Source organism: Schistocerca cancellata, chromosome 4, assembly GCF_023864275.1.
Source record: "Schistocerca cancellata isolate TAMUIC-IGC-003103 chromosome 4, iqSchCanc2.1, whole genome shotgun sequence".
NCBI classification, from domain to species: Eukaryota; Metazoa; Arthropoda; class Insecta; order Orthoptera; family Acrididae; genus Schistocerca; species Schistocerca cancellata.
In genome coordinates, this window is record NC_064629.1 from 511,904,001 (window position 1) to 511,914,872 (window position 10,872).

Below are 10,872 nucleotides of genomic sequence, written 5' to 3' on the forward strand. Positions count from 1 at the left end.
TGCACAGGTGACACTCCACAATCTAACCCCTGAACAGTGGCTCTGTTTTCCCTTACCCTCATTGAATATTGAGTCAATAAGAACATAAATCCAGTTAACTACAAAATCCATGCATTCTGCCCATTTATTTGCATAAGCTGAATTCAACTTTTTCCTTTGTGTGATTCCACATGTGTGGGTTGGCTTCTAATATTTTATTGGTCATGACATTTTTCACCCTCTATTATTGATTGTGTTCTATCTTGGGCATATTGTGATGTGTTGTGTATTTTCAAATGTTCACAGGTTCCACACAATATTTGTATCATATTTTAAGTTGTAAATTACATTTGTGCTTCCTACAAATTTTGTCAGAAGTAGCCTAGTTTGCCGGCCGCTGGTGGCCGTGTGTTTCTAGGCGCTACAGTCTGGAACCGCGCGACCGCTACGGTCGCAGGTTCGAATCCTGCCTCGGGCATGGATGTGTGTGTATGTCCTTAGGTTAGTTAGGTTTAAGTAGTTCTAAGTTCTAGGGGACTTATGACCTCAGCAGTTGAGTCCCGTAGTGCTCAGAGCCATTTTTAGTACCCTAGTTTAGACAATTGCTCCCCGCTATTTACATCATTAAAGGTATATATTTGAGAACTTTGCAAGCTTATTAGTGGTATGCATAACTGACTTTGTAGTAAATCAACATTTATGAACTACAGTTTTATTGTCTTTACATTTGAGCAGCAATACCTCATTCACAAAATTGTTTGCCCTAATTGAAATGTAGGTACTTGTGTGATTAGAGCAATATTTTCACATTTTTTTCCATTAATTAGCCTGTCTGTTGTAAGAAAGTGTTTTAAAATTTATAATTGCAGTATAAACATAGATCTTATAGCATTAACGACATATTTCATAACTGTCATAATATGTCCCATTTAGTTTACCTTCTCAACAGAAGTGTATATTGTCGTCATTTGTCATACTCTACCACTATTCTTGGGCTAATTATGTGATTATGTTGGTGGTCGCAGCCGTGACAAAAACTGCAAATGTAATTTTAGCTTCATAGAATTGATAAATTTTATCTTCAGTTTTTCTGCCATTACAATGCAAACCACTTTCTTGGGTAATGTAGCTTCAGTTATGGAAACTTGCAATCTTGTAGCATAACAGATCATTAAATTAAAATAGAATCACTGAGTTTAAGCTGAAGATATTTGTTTACTGTTCAGAAAAACATGGCACCAATCGCAATGCAGCTCTACTGTGAATGTTGTTCTTAGACAAGGGATCAGTTAGTTGTTGTCCATAGGAAGTCAAAAATTCCGCTGAATGCAGACAACTGATTGGGAGATGCTGTGAATAGGTATATTCGATAAACTACTAAAAGTTGCTGTTTATTTATTTATTTAGCATCCAATAGATCACACATGTGATATAGGATTTGTCATTTGATTACACGTAACACATAACAACACATACACATAATAAATTGACAAACATATACATACAGCAAACAAATTACATACACATAGAACATAAGTAGTGTACAAGAACTTATTACCCAAAAACAAGAGTACGTGCTCATGATAAACAATTATAGATCATGAACTACGCCTTATACACAAAACATATTACGGATATTTAACATATTTTTCCTAAGTACCATAATTACGAAGTTGAAAACATAATCAAATTAGTTTTAATTTTTAAAAAATAAGTACACGTTTCAATCCACAGTCTGAGACAGGTATTCATTTACACTGTAGTAGCATTTTTCCATCAAGAATTTTTTTACTTCACACTTTAAATTATTTTTGCCTTTCAATTCTTTAATTTGAGATGGAAGTGCATTTAAAAGCTTTGTTCCTAAGTGGCTAACATGTTTCTGACTTCTAGTTTTTTCTATATAGGGAATGTGGAAGTCTTTACACAATGCCTTGTATTGTGATCATGGTAGCTTGAGTTGGTTTGGAGATCGCAGTTATTTTTACTGATCATTTCCAGGCATTTAAAAATATATATTGATGGTATTGTAAGTATCTTTAGTTGTCCAAATAAGGGTCTACAGTGAGTTTGTGGTGGGCTGTGTGTCATGATATGAATAGCTCTTTTTTGCATAATAAAAATGTCATTTAGTCTTGATCTGGTTTTTCCCCAAAAACTTATGCCATAGCTTGCAACTGATTGGAAATAACTAAAGTACACCACTCTAATACATTCTTTGCTACATACCTTGGATATTATTCTTAAGGCAAAACATGCTGAGCTAAGTTTCTGAGTAAGATATACACTGTGTTCATTCCAGTTTAAATCTTGGTCAATTCACATTCCCAGAAACTTTGTGGTGCACACTTTTTCTATTTGTTTGCTATCCAGCATAAGGCACATATTTTCCCCTTGACACTTGCTTCCATACCGTATACAGTATGTTTTCTTTGTATTTAATGTCAGCTTATTTGAATAAAACCATGACTGTATGTATGAGAGCATTTTTTCTGCTCTAGTACACAATGATTCTTTTATATCACTAATTATGATACTCATGTCATCTGCAAATAGTAGAATTTTGGCTGAGCTGTCTGGAGCCTGTATATCATTGATATAAATTAGAAATAACAATGGGCCCAGAATGCTGCCCTGTGTAACACCTATTTCAATTTGTTTTGGTTCAGGTATGAGTTTAAAATTGTGAAGATTGTTGGATGACCTCAGCTCAACAACTTGTGACCTGTTTTGCAGATAAGATTCAAACCATTTTTAACAGTACCCCTGATGCCTATTGCTTCAAGTTTCTCTAGTAATACTACATGGTTCACAGTATCGAAGGCTTTGGATAAATCTAGATTAATTCCAACAACCTGTTTATTTGACTCCAAATTTCTTACTATTTCTGTTGTGTAGTCCAATATGGCTGTTTCTGTACTGTACCCTGCTCGAACGCCATGTTGACTGTTATTTATTAGATTATGTTTTTCTAGATATTTTGTGACCCTGATTTTCATTAATTCCTCAAGTATTTTGGAGAAGGCTGGGAGGAGAGATATAGGTCGGTAATTTTCTATTTTATGTCTGTCACCATTTTTGTATACAGGTACCACTTTAGAGATTTTAAGTTTATCCGGAAATATCCCTTCACTAAGGGACAAGTTTGCTATGTGCACTATAGGTTTGACAACACATGGAGCAATTTTCTTAATTATTGATACAGGTACATCATCCAACCCAGAGGACATTTTGTATTTCAAGCATTTAATGACTTTTAGAACTTCGTGCTCATCTGTTTGGATTGCCATCATGCTGGTATTTATCATTGGAGTCGTCACTGTTGGTTGTTGCTTAAATTTACTACTTAAAGTAAGGGGAATATTTACAAAATAATTGTTTACATAGTTTGCCATGGCATCTTTTTCTATGGGAATATTTTCACTATTTTTAAGATTGATTTCCTGTTCTTTAGTTTGAACCCCAGTTTCTTTTTTTACCATTTTCCACATCATTCTGGACTTGTTACTAGCCTGCCTTATTAATCTATCATTACTTAATAATTTTTCTTTTGCTATTACTTTGCAGTAAGTCTTTTTGTATGTCCTCACATACTCAACAAACTGCTGATCAGATCATGACATGTTTTTAACTTTAAACTTAGTAATTTCATGGTTTCACTTGACATTTTAATTCCGGGTGTAATCCAGGTCCCTTTGGATCGAGATGATCTATAACTCAAAAGCTTTTTTGGGAAACACATTTCAAAGTATGTCATAAAAGTGGAAGCAAATATATTGTAAGCTTCATTTGTGTTTGTTTGTGCCAAGACCTCTGACCAAACTGCATTTTTTAAATTATTTTTGAACGGATTACAATTTTCAGTAGAGAAAAATCTTTGTACTCCTTTTTGTTTTCCTCCTCCTTGGGAGTTTCAGTGAGATCAAAGGTTAGTGCATTATGATCTGATAATCCTATATTCACATTTGTAACTGCAACTTCATGTGTGACCACATTTGAGAAGATGTTATCTATTAGGCTTTCACTGGAATCTGTTGTTCTAGTGGGAGCTGATATGTGGGGGAACATGTTGAAGCTTTTTAGTATGTCTAAAAACTTGTTTTTTACTGGTCTCGGGACCAATAGATTAATATTAAAGTCACCACAAAGAATTATGGTAGATTTCTCATTTGAGAAAATGTTGAGCATTTCTTCCAAATTCTTAAGAAAGACTTCAGTATCTCCAGATGGTGACCTGTAAATTGCTGCAACAATTATTTTCTTCTTTAAACTATATAACTGAATGGCTACTGCCTCAAAATCCTTTTCTATGATTAATGGTTTAGCCTCATATCTTAACTTAAATTTAAGCTTGTGATTTAGATAAATGCATACACCACCACCTTTGGCATTTTGCCTACAGTACTGACTGGCAAGTTTATATTGGCTTAAGTTTATGCTGTTTAGTTCACTGTCCCTGCACTAATGTTCCATAACACATAAACAATCAATATGGTCACTATTTGCTGCTACCTCAAGTTCAAGGTACTTGTTTTTAAGACACTGAATGTTCAGACTCATAATTCTTAGCTGATTTGAACAATCCGACTGACCTGTGACTTTACACTCTGTTGATGCATTTTCTCTTACACTGTTACAAGATTTCATATCTTGTTGTAGATTCCTCTGCTTGCAAACATTTACCTGTTTCCCTGTTATGTGCTGTTGTTCACTGTTTTGCCCCAGCAAAAATCCTGGCTTCTCAAGGGTGGCTGCCTTCTTCTGGTGTGATGACTGCTCCTATTACCACTGCTGCTGTGTGCTGTTGCAGTGAATGCCAGACACATCCAAACAAGACACAGCCAGGGAAAAAGCACTACAGGCACATAGATGCAAGCTGGTGCCAGTGTCATAGAGACTCACCACTTGTGCAAGTTCCACCAGTGCCATGGGCTGTGCTGAGGATGAAGAATTCGACTTCGCCTTGGCCAATTGCCAGCCAAGTAAAATCTGCCAATGACCAGACAACAACAGACAGAAGCCTACTCGGAAGATAGAAGATCAGCTCTCATCCATTTGGTTATAGATCATTGTCCAGGGCTGACTTAGACAGGGAACATCATTTAGTGAACTCTTAGAAGTGAACAGAGAGTTGTTGTAAATTGCATTTGCTATGTACTGTGAAGTTTACCAATGATTATCCACTGAGGGCCTTTTTGTGTAATTACATGCAGTGATGCAGACTTAATCATTCAACAGACCACAAAGATAAGTAAACCTTTCTAACTTATTTGTGTGACTTTGTTACTAATTTGTTGGAATGTTGTGGAACCTTCGTTCTCCTATTCTGTTACCTGACCCTGGGGCATAGCTGTGTAATAGTGGCAGGAAGAAATTGTCTTAGCAGGGTACTGCACCAGAAGCCATTTCATGAACTCACAAACTCAGCCTACTGTAACAGTGGTAACTTGGCCTCCACAGCTGTGGTGACAAGGCTATTACAAAACTGGCAACAAGGTTTTACAAAAAGGCCATGTGCCAGAGGTACAAAAAGGTACCTCAAGTACTAGACTCTTCCTTGTACACTATCTACTCTCCAGGAAGTGCATGAACTATTACCACTCATTGACTTAATTGTAAGTTGCAAGTCAGTGGTAAATCTAGATGCCCTGCATGGGACAATCAGATGCCAGGAACTTAACCAGAGTTTTCAATGATTCTGTGGAAAGTTATGTTAAGACTTCTAAGACTTGCACCACAATTTAGAGAACCGTAGGGTACCCCTAAGTGGATCACTCGTGCACTATACTTCAGACATTACTTCTTCTGTAGTTGAAAGGGTGTGGAGGTGCACAATAGAGTTCTGTAGGTTAAGTGACTCTAGGTACAGAATGCTGGCCAAAATAAAAAATTGACACCAATGTGATTTTTTAGATCTAAGTCTATACCAGAATGATAAGGTAAAGGGAATTGGAAGTTGTGTATTTTTAACAGTAGATGAAAAACTCAAATCTGCTGAGCTATAAACTGAAGCCGCAAGCAAGATTGTTTGGCCAAAAGGTACTATTTCGTACAGGCACAAACTTGCAATTTGTTATCTCTATAGACCATCAGACTTGTCCCTAGATGTAGTTGAATACTTGGAAGAAAGCATAGGTCACATCCATATAAATGAAGGGTAGCATAAGGAAACCGCAAACCACAATTGAATACCATTGTCATCCACCTATTGCAGAATCGAACATATTCTGAGTTCAGACATAATTATGTATCTCAGTGAGAATGACTCCACCATGCCAAATAGCTTGGATTGCAAAAATATGTCATTGAAAACTTAACTCACACTTTTCTCACAATATCCTTAAATTACGGCAGTCAGATGGGTACTGTATTTCTTACCTAACAAAAAGAAATAATTGCTACAGTGCAAAAATATAGTATTATGGGTATCAAACAAAATTTGTGACTGGAGTGAAATACAGAAATGGTATATTCTGGTGTTGTGTAGCGAGTGCATTGCAGCGTGATCTTGAACTTAGCAAAAAATACGCATCAGTGCTTCTCAACATGCTTAAGTATATCTCAAGCAGTTCTCATTGTAACGGTATACTAACAGAAACTAGCCGTGACTTTGAAATACCTAAAAAGTTCCGCTCCAAATCTGGTGAAACAGTGTACAAAGTACCGTTGCAGAATCGTTTTGATGCCTTGTATCCAGGCACAAACACGATAGGCCGCGAAACGTGTGAACTAAACAAACATTCACAAGAAAAGTGCATAAACACAATTTCTGAGTGCAATGAAACACAAGACTGTTACACAACTGTACAGACTGATGTAAACACAGTAGGCCTAGCGGAAGAAACGTGTGAAGTGAACAAATTCAAAATTGATAAATGCATTATCGGAAGAACGAAGACGAAAAAGTGTTATAAACGTACAAAAGTAACAGTTTACTCTGATAGCCATGGACGCAATCTTGCAGAAATATTGCGTGCTGAACACAATGTGATAGCGTGTGGATATGTTAAACCAGGGGCTCCTATACAGGAAGTAGCTAAAAACATTGAGCAAGACAGATTACAAAACAAAAATCGGCGCATTGTACTGATTGCGGGCGCAAACGATGTGTATAGGAATGAACTGGCAACTGCAGTCCGCAACCTAAAGAAAATTCTTCATGCTACCGAAAAGGACACAGTGATAGTAACAGGAATACCTCATAGGCATGATCTCATACCTAATTCTTGCGTAAATTTAGAAATTAAAAAAGCAAACAGGCAATTCCAGAAAATCTGTAAAGCCTACTCAAATGCCTATTTTCTCAGTGTGAATTTTCTTCAGAGGTGCAGCTACACAAATCATGGAATGCACCTAAACAGAAGAGGCAAAAGACTGCTCAGTGAAAAAATCAGTGAAACTTTAGACAAACTCAACATGCAAGACGACTTTTTAACTGAAACTGTTATGCCACTGGACTTTCATGCAGAAAGCAATGATGACCAAAACACACATTCAAAGGAGGTGACAGCAGAATTAGCCGCCATCCCAGGCTATCCCAATAGCAAAAACGATGAAAACTCAACACTAGTAGAAGTAAGAGTAACATCAACAAAAATAGATGCAGAAACACCAGCACAACTGCCACCAGTGTCACTAAAAGCAGCAGTACCAGAAACAGCAGACACAGCACCGTCAGCAGCAGCACAATCAACAGAAGCAGTACAGACAACAGGAGCAGCAGCAGTTCCAACATCAGCAGTGGCAGAAAAGTACACAACCTCACATGGAGCAACAAGCAGATGGAAGAGAGTGCCTCCCTCCCATCTGCAAGATTTTTTAGTCACAAGCATGATGAAAAAGAAACCTCCAAGATAAGTAACATTAAATCTCTAACAGTGCTTCACCAAAACATTCAGAGTGTAAAAAGCAAAGTGCAACAGCTAGAAGTTGAGTTACAATCCTTAGACAGTCCAGTCATCTGCATCACAGAGCACTGGTGCAAAGTCAATGAAATTCAATATATAAATTTGCCCTCATATGTACTAGCTTGTTCTTATTGCAGAAACTCAATGAAAGGTGGAGGATCATGTATTTTTGTTAAGAGTGGTATTTCATTTAAAGTTAGGAATGATATTATCCTACTAAGTGTAGACAAGCATTTTGAAGTGTCAGCAGTAGAGATACCAGCTGTAGATATGCCCAAAAAACTAATTGTACTATGTGTATACCGTTCTCCCAGTGGTGATTTAGAAACATTCTTTTCAAAACTTATGCAAAGCCTAGAACAAGTGTCATCCCTGAAAAGTAATATACTCTTGTGTGGTGACTTAAACATTAACACAGCTAAGGCAGATGAAACCAGTAACACTTTTCTGAATATTCTGAATAGTTTTGGCATGTCCTCTTTAGTTAATTGTGCAACAAGAATAACCAAACACTCAACATCTACCATTGACCATGTAGCTACAGATATAGGTGGGGAAAACTGTGTCATAACTGTCAAAAATCTTGGACTGTCAGATCATTTATGCCAAATCATAAAAGTAAAAGCTTCTGTAGAAAAACCAGTAAACCTCCACATGTTTAAAAGAGTCTACTCAGACGCAGCAATACAAAAATTTTGCTTACAATTAAGACATGAAAGATGGGAAGAAGTATATTCAGAAAATAATGTGAATCAGAAATTCTCCAAATTCATGTCGGAGTTTAAGATAATATTCGAAGAAGCCTTCCCCAAAGCACTAAGTTCTACTGGAACATCCACCAAAAATAAGTGGATTACCACAGGAATTAGAAAATCTGCCCAAACTTTTAAATACCTAAACTCTATAAAAAACAACAACAGCGATCCAGATTTTCTTCATTACTACAGAAACTACAAAAAAAATCTATAGGAAGGTGCTCAATGTTGCAAAAAAAAGGCCAATGATAGACTAATAAATCTAGCTAAAAATAAAAGTAAAGCTACATGGACTATAGTGAAACAAGAGACAGGAACTGCAACACAAAGGCAAATAAACACCCAAATCAGGAACAAAGAAAACCTAACAAGTACCCCAAAAGAACTAGCAAACTTTGTTAATTCTTACTTTAGTAGTATAGCTACAAAGTTACAGGAAAATTTTTCAAAATCTCATAATCCACGAACACGGGAATATACATCAAATTCAATGGTATTGCTACCCACTACTGAGGAAGAAGTATGTAATGTGGTAAGGAAATTAAAGAGCAAAAATTCAGCAGGTTTAGATGAAATTCCAATGTCTGTGCTGAAAAAATGCATAAATAGTATCAAAGCCCCCCTAACCAATATCATAAATGAATCTTTCAAAGCCGGTTGTTTCCCTGATTATCTGAAACATGCAAAAATTTTACCTCTACACAAAAAAGATGATGTAGAAAACATTGAGAACTACAGGCCAATTGCCCTACTGTCATCATTTTCCAAAATAATAGAGTCCATAATGAAGAACAGACTTATGAGCTATCTAAACAAATACAACCTTCTTTCAAATGAGCAATTTGGTTTAAGACCCGGCAGAGATACAGAAATGGCAATAGCACATTTCACTACAGTGGTTTTAGAAGCACTGGATGAAGGCAACTATGTATCTGGCATATTCCTTGACCTGTCAAAGGCCTTTGATACAGTTGACCACCAGAATCTATTACTTAAGTTAGAAGCACTAGGAGTAAGAGGGGTAATCAACAAATGGTTCCATTCATACCTAAAAAATAGAGTACAGTGGGTAGAGATCTCGCATGTCTCCAGTAGATCAAAGTTCATAGAAAAACACCTGTCAGATCCACAACATATTAATATTGGGGTCCCTCAGGGAAGTGTGCTGGGTCCGGTGTTGTTCTTGATTTATATAAATGACTTTCCACAATATATCCGACATGGAGAGAAGATATTGTTTGCCGATGACAGCAATATTATAATCACCAGTGAGACATCAGCACAAATGTTGGAAAATTGTAATGAATCACTGAAAGATGTCTACAAATGGTCTACAGAGAATAAAGTGACCTTAAATATTAAGAAAACAAATAGCATACGCTTTAGAATAAACAGAAAAAACAGTCCCCTAAAGTTAAAGCTACATAACACCTCTGTAGACAAAGTGCCCACCACAAAATTCCTAGGGTTGCATATTGACAGCCAGCTTAGGTGGAGTGAACATGTTAAAAAACTCACAAAGAAGATATCTACAACGTGTTACGCACTTAGAGTTCTCTCCTCAGTATGCAGCGATGAATGTCTAAGAACTGTATATTTTAGCTATGTACATTCAGTCATAAGCTATGGGATAATTTTCTGGGGAAATAATGTACTCAACTTACAAACAGTTTTTAAAGTGCAGAAGAGAGCAGTGAGAATTATAACTAAAAGCAGTAAGTGGGCTCACTGCAGAGAACTATTCAAAATACTTGGTATTCTAACTGTTCCCTGTTTATTTATGTTCCACACTATAGTATATATAAAGAAAAATATAGTGAATTATAGTACAAACAGCATTTTACACAGCTATAGCACAAGAACAAGCCACTGCCTTCATCTAGATAGGAGAAATAAGCATAAGACCCAAAAAAGTTTCTTGTATCAGGGTGTAAAATTGTATAACAAGCTGCCACAGGAAATCAAAGAAATTAACAGCATGTACTGTTTCAGAAAAACTCTTAAACTGTATTTTCAGGAACACTGTTTTTACACAGTAAGTGAATATTTAAATGTTTGAATGTAATTTAAGTGACATAATGACATTGTATTGTATATTCTGTAAATGTATAACAAGCTGCACAGGACATCAAAGAAATTAACAACATGTACTGTTACAGAAAAACCCTTAAACTATATTTTCAGGAACACTGTTTCTAAACAATAAGTGAATATTTAATTGTTTGAATGTA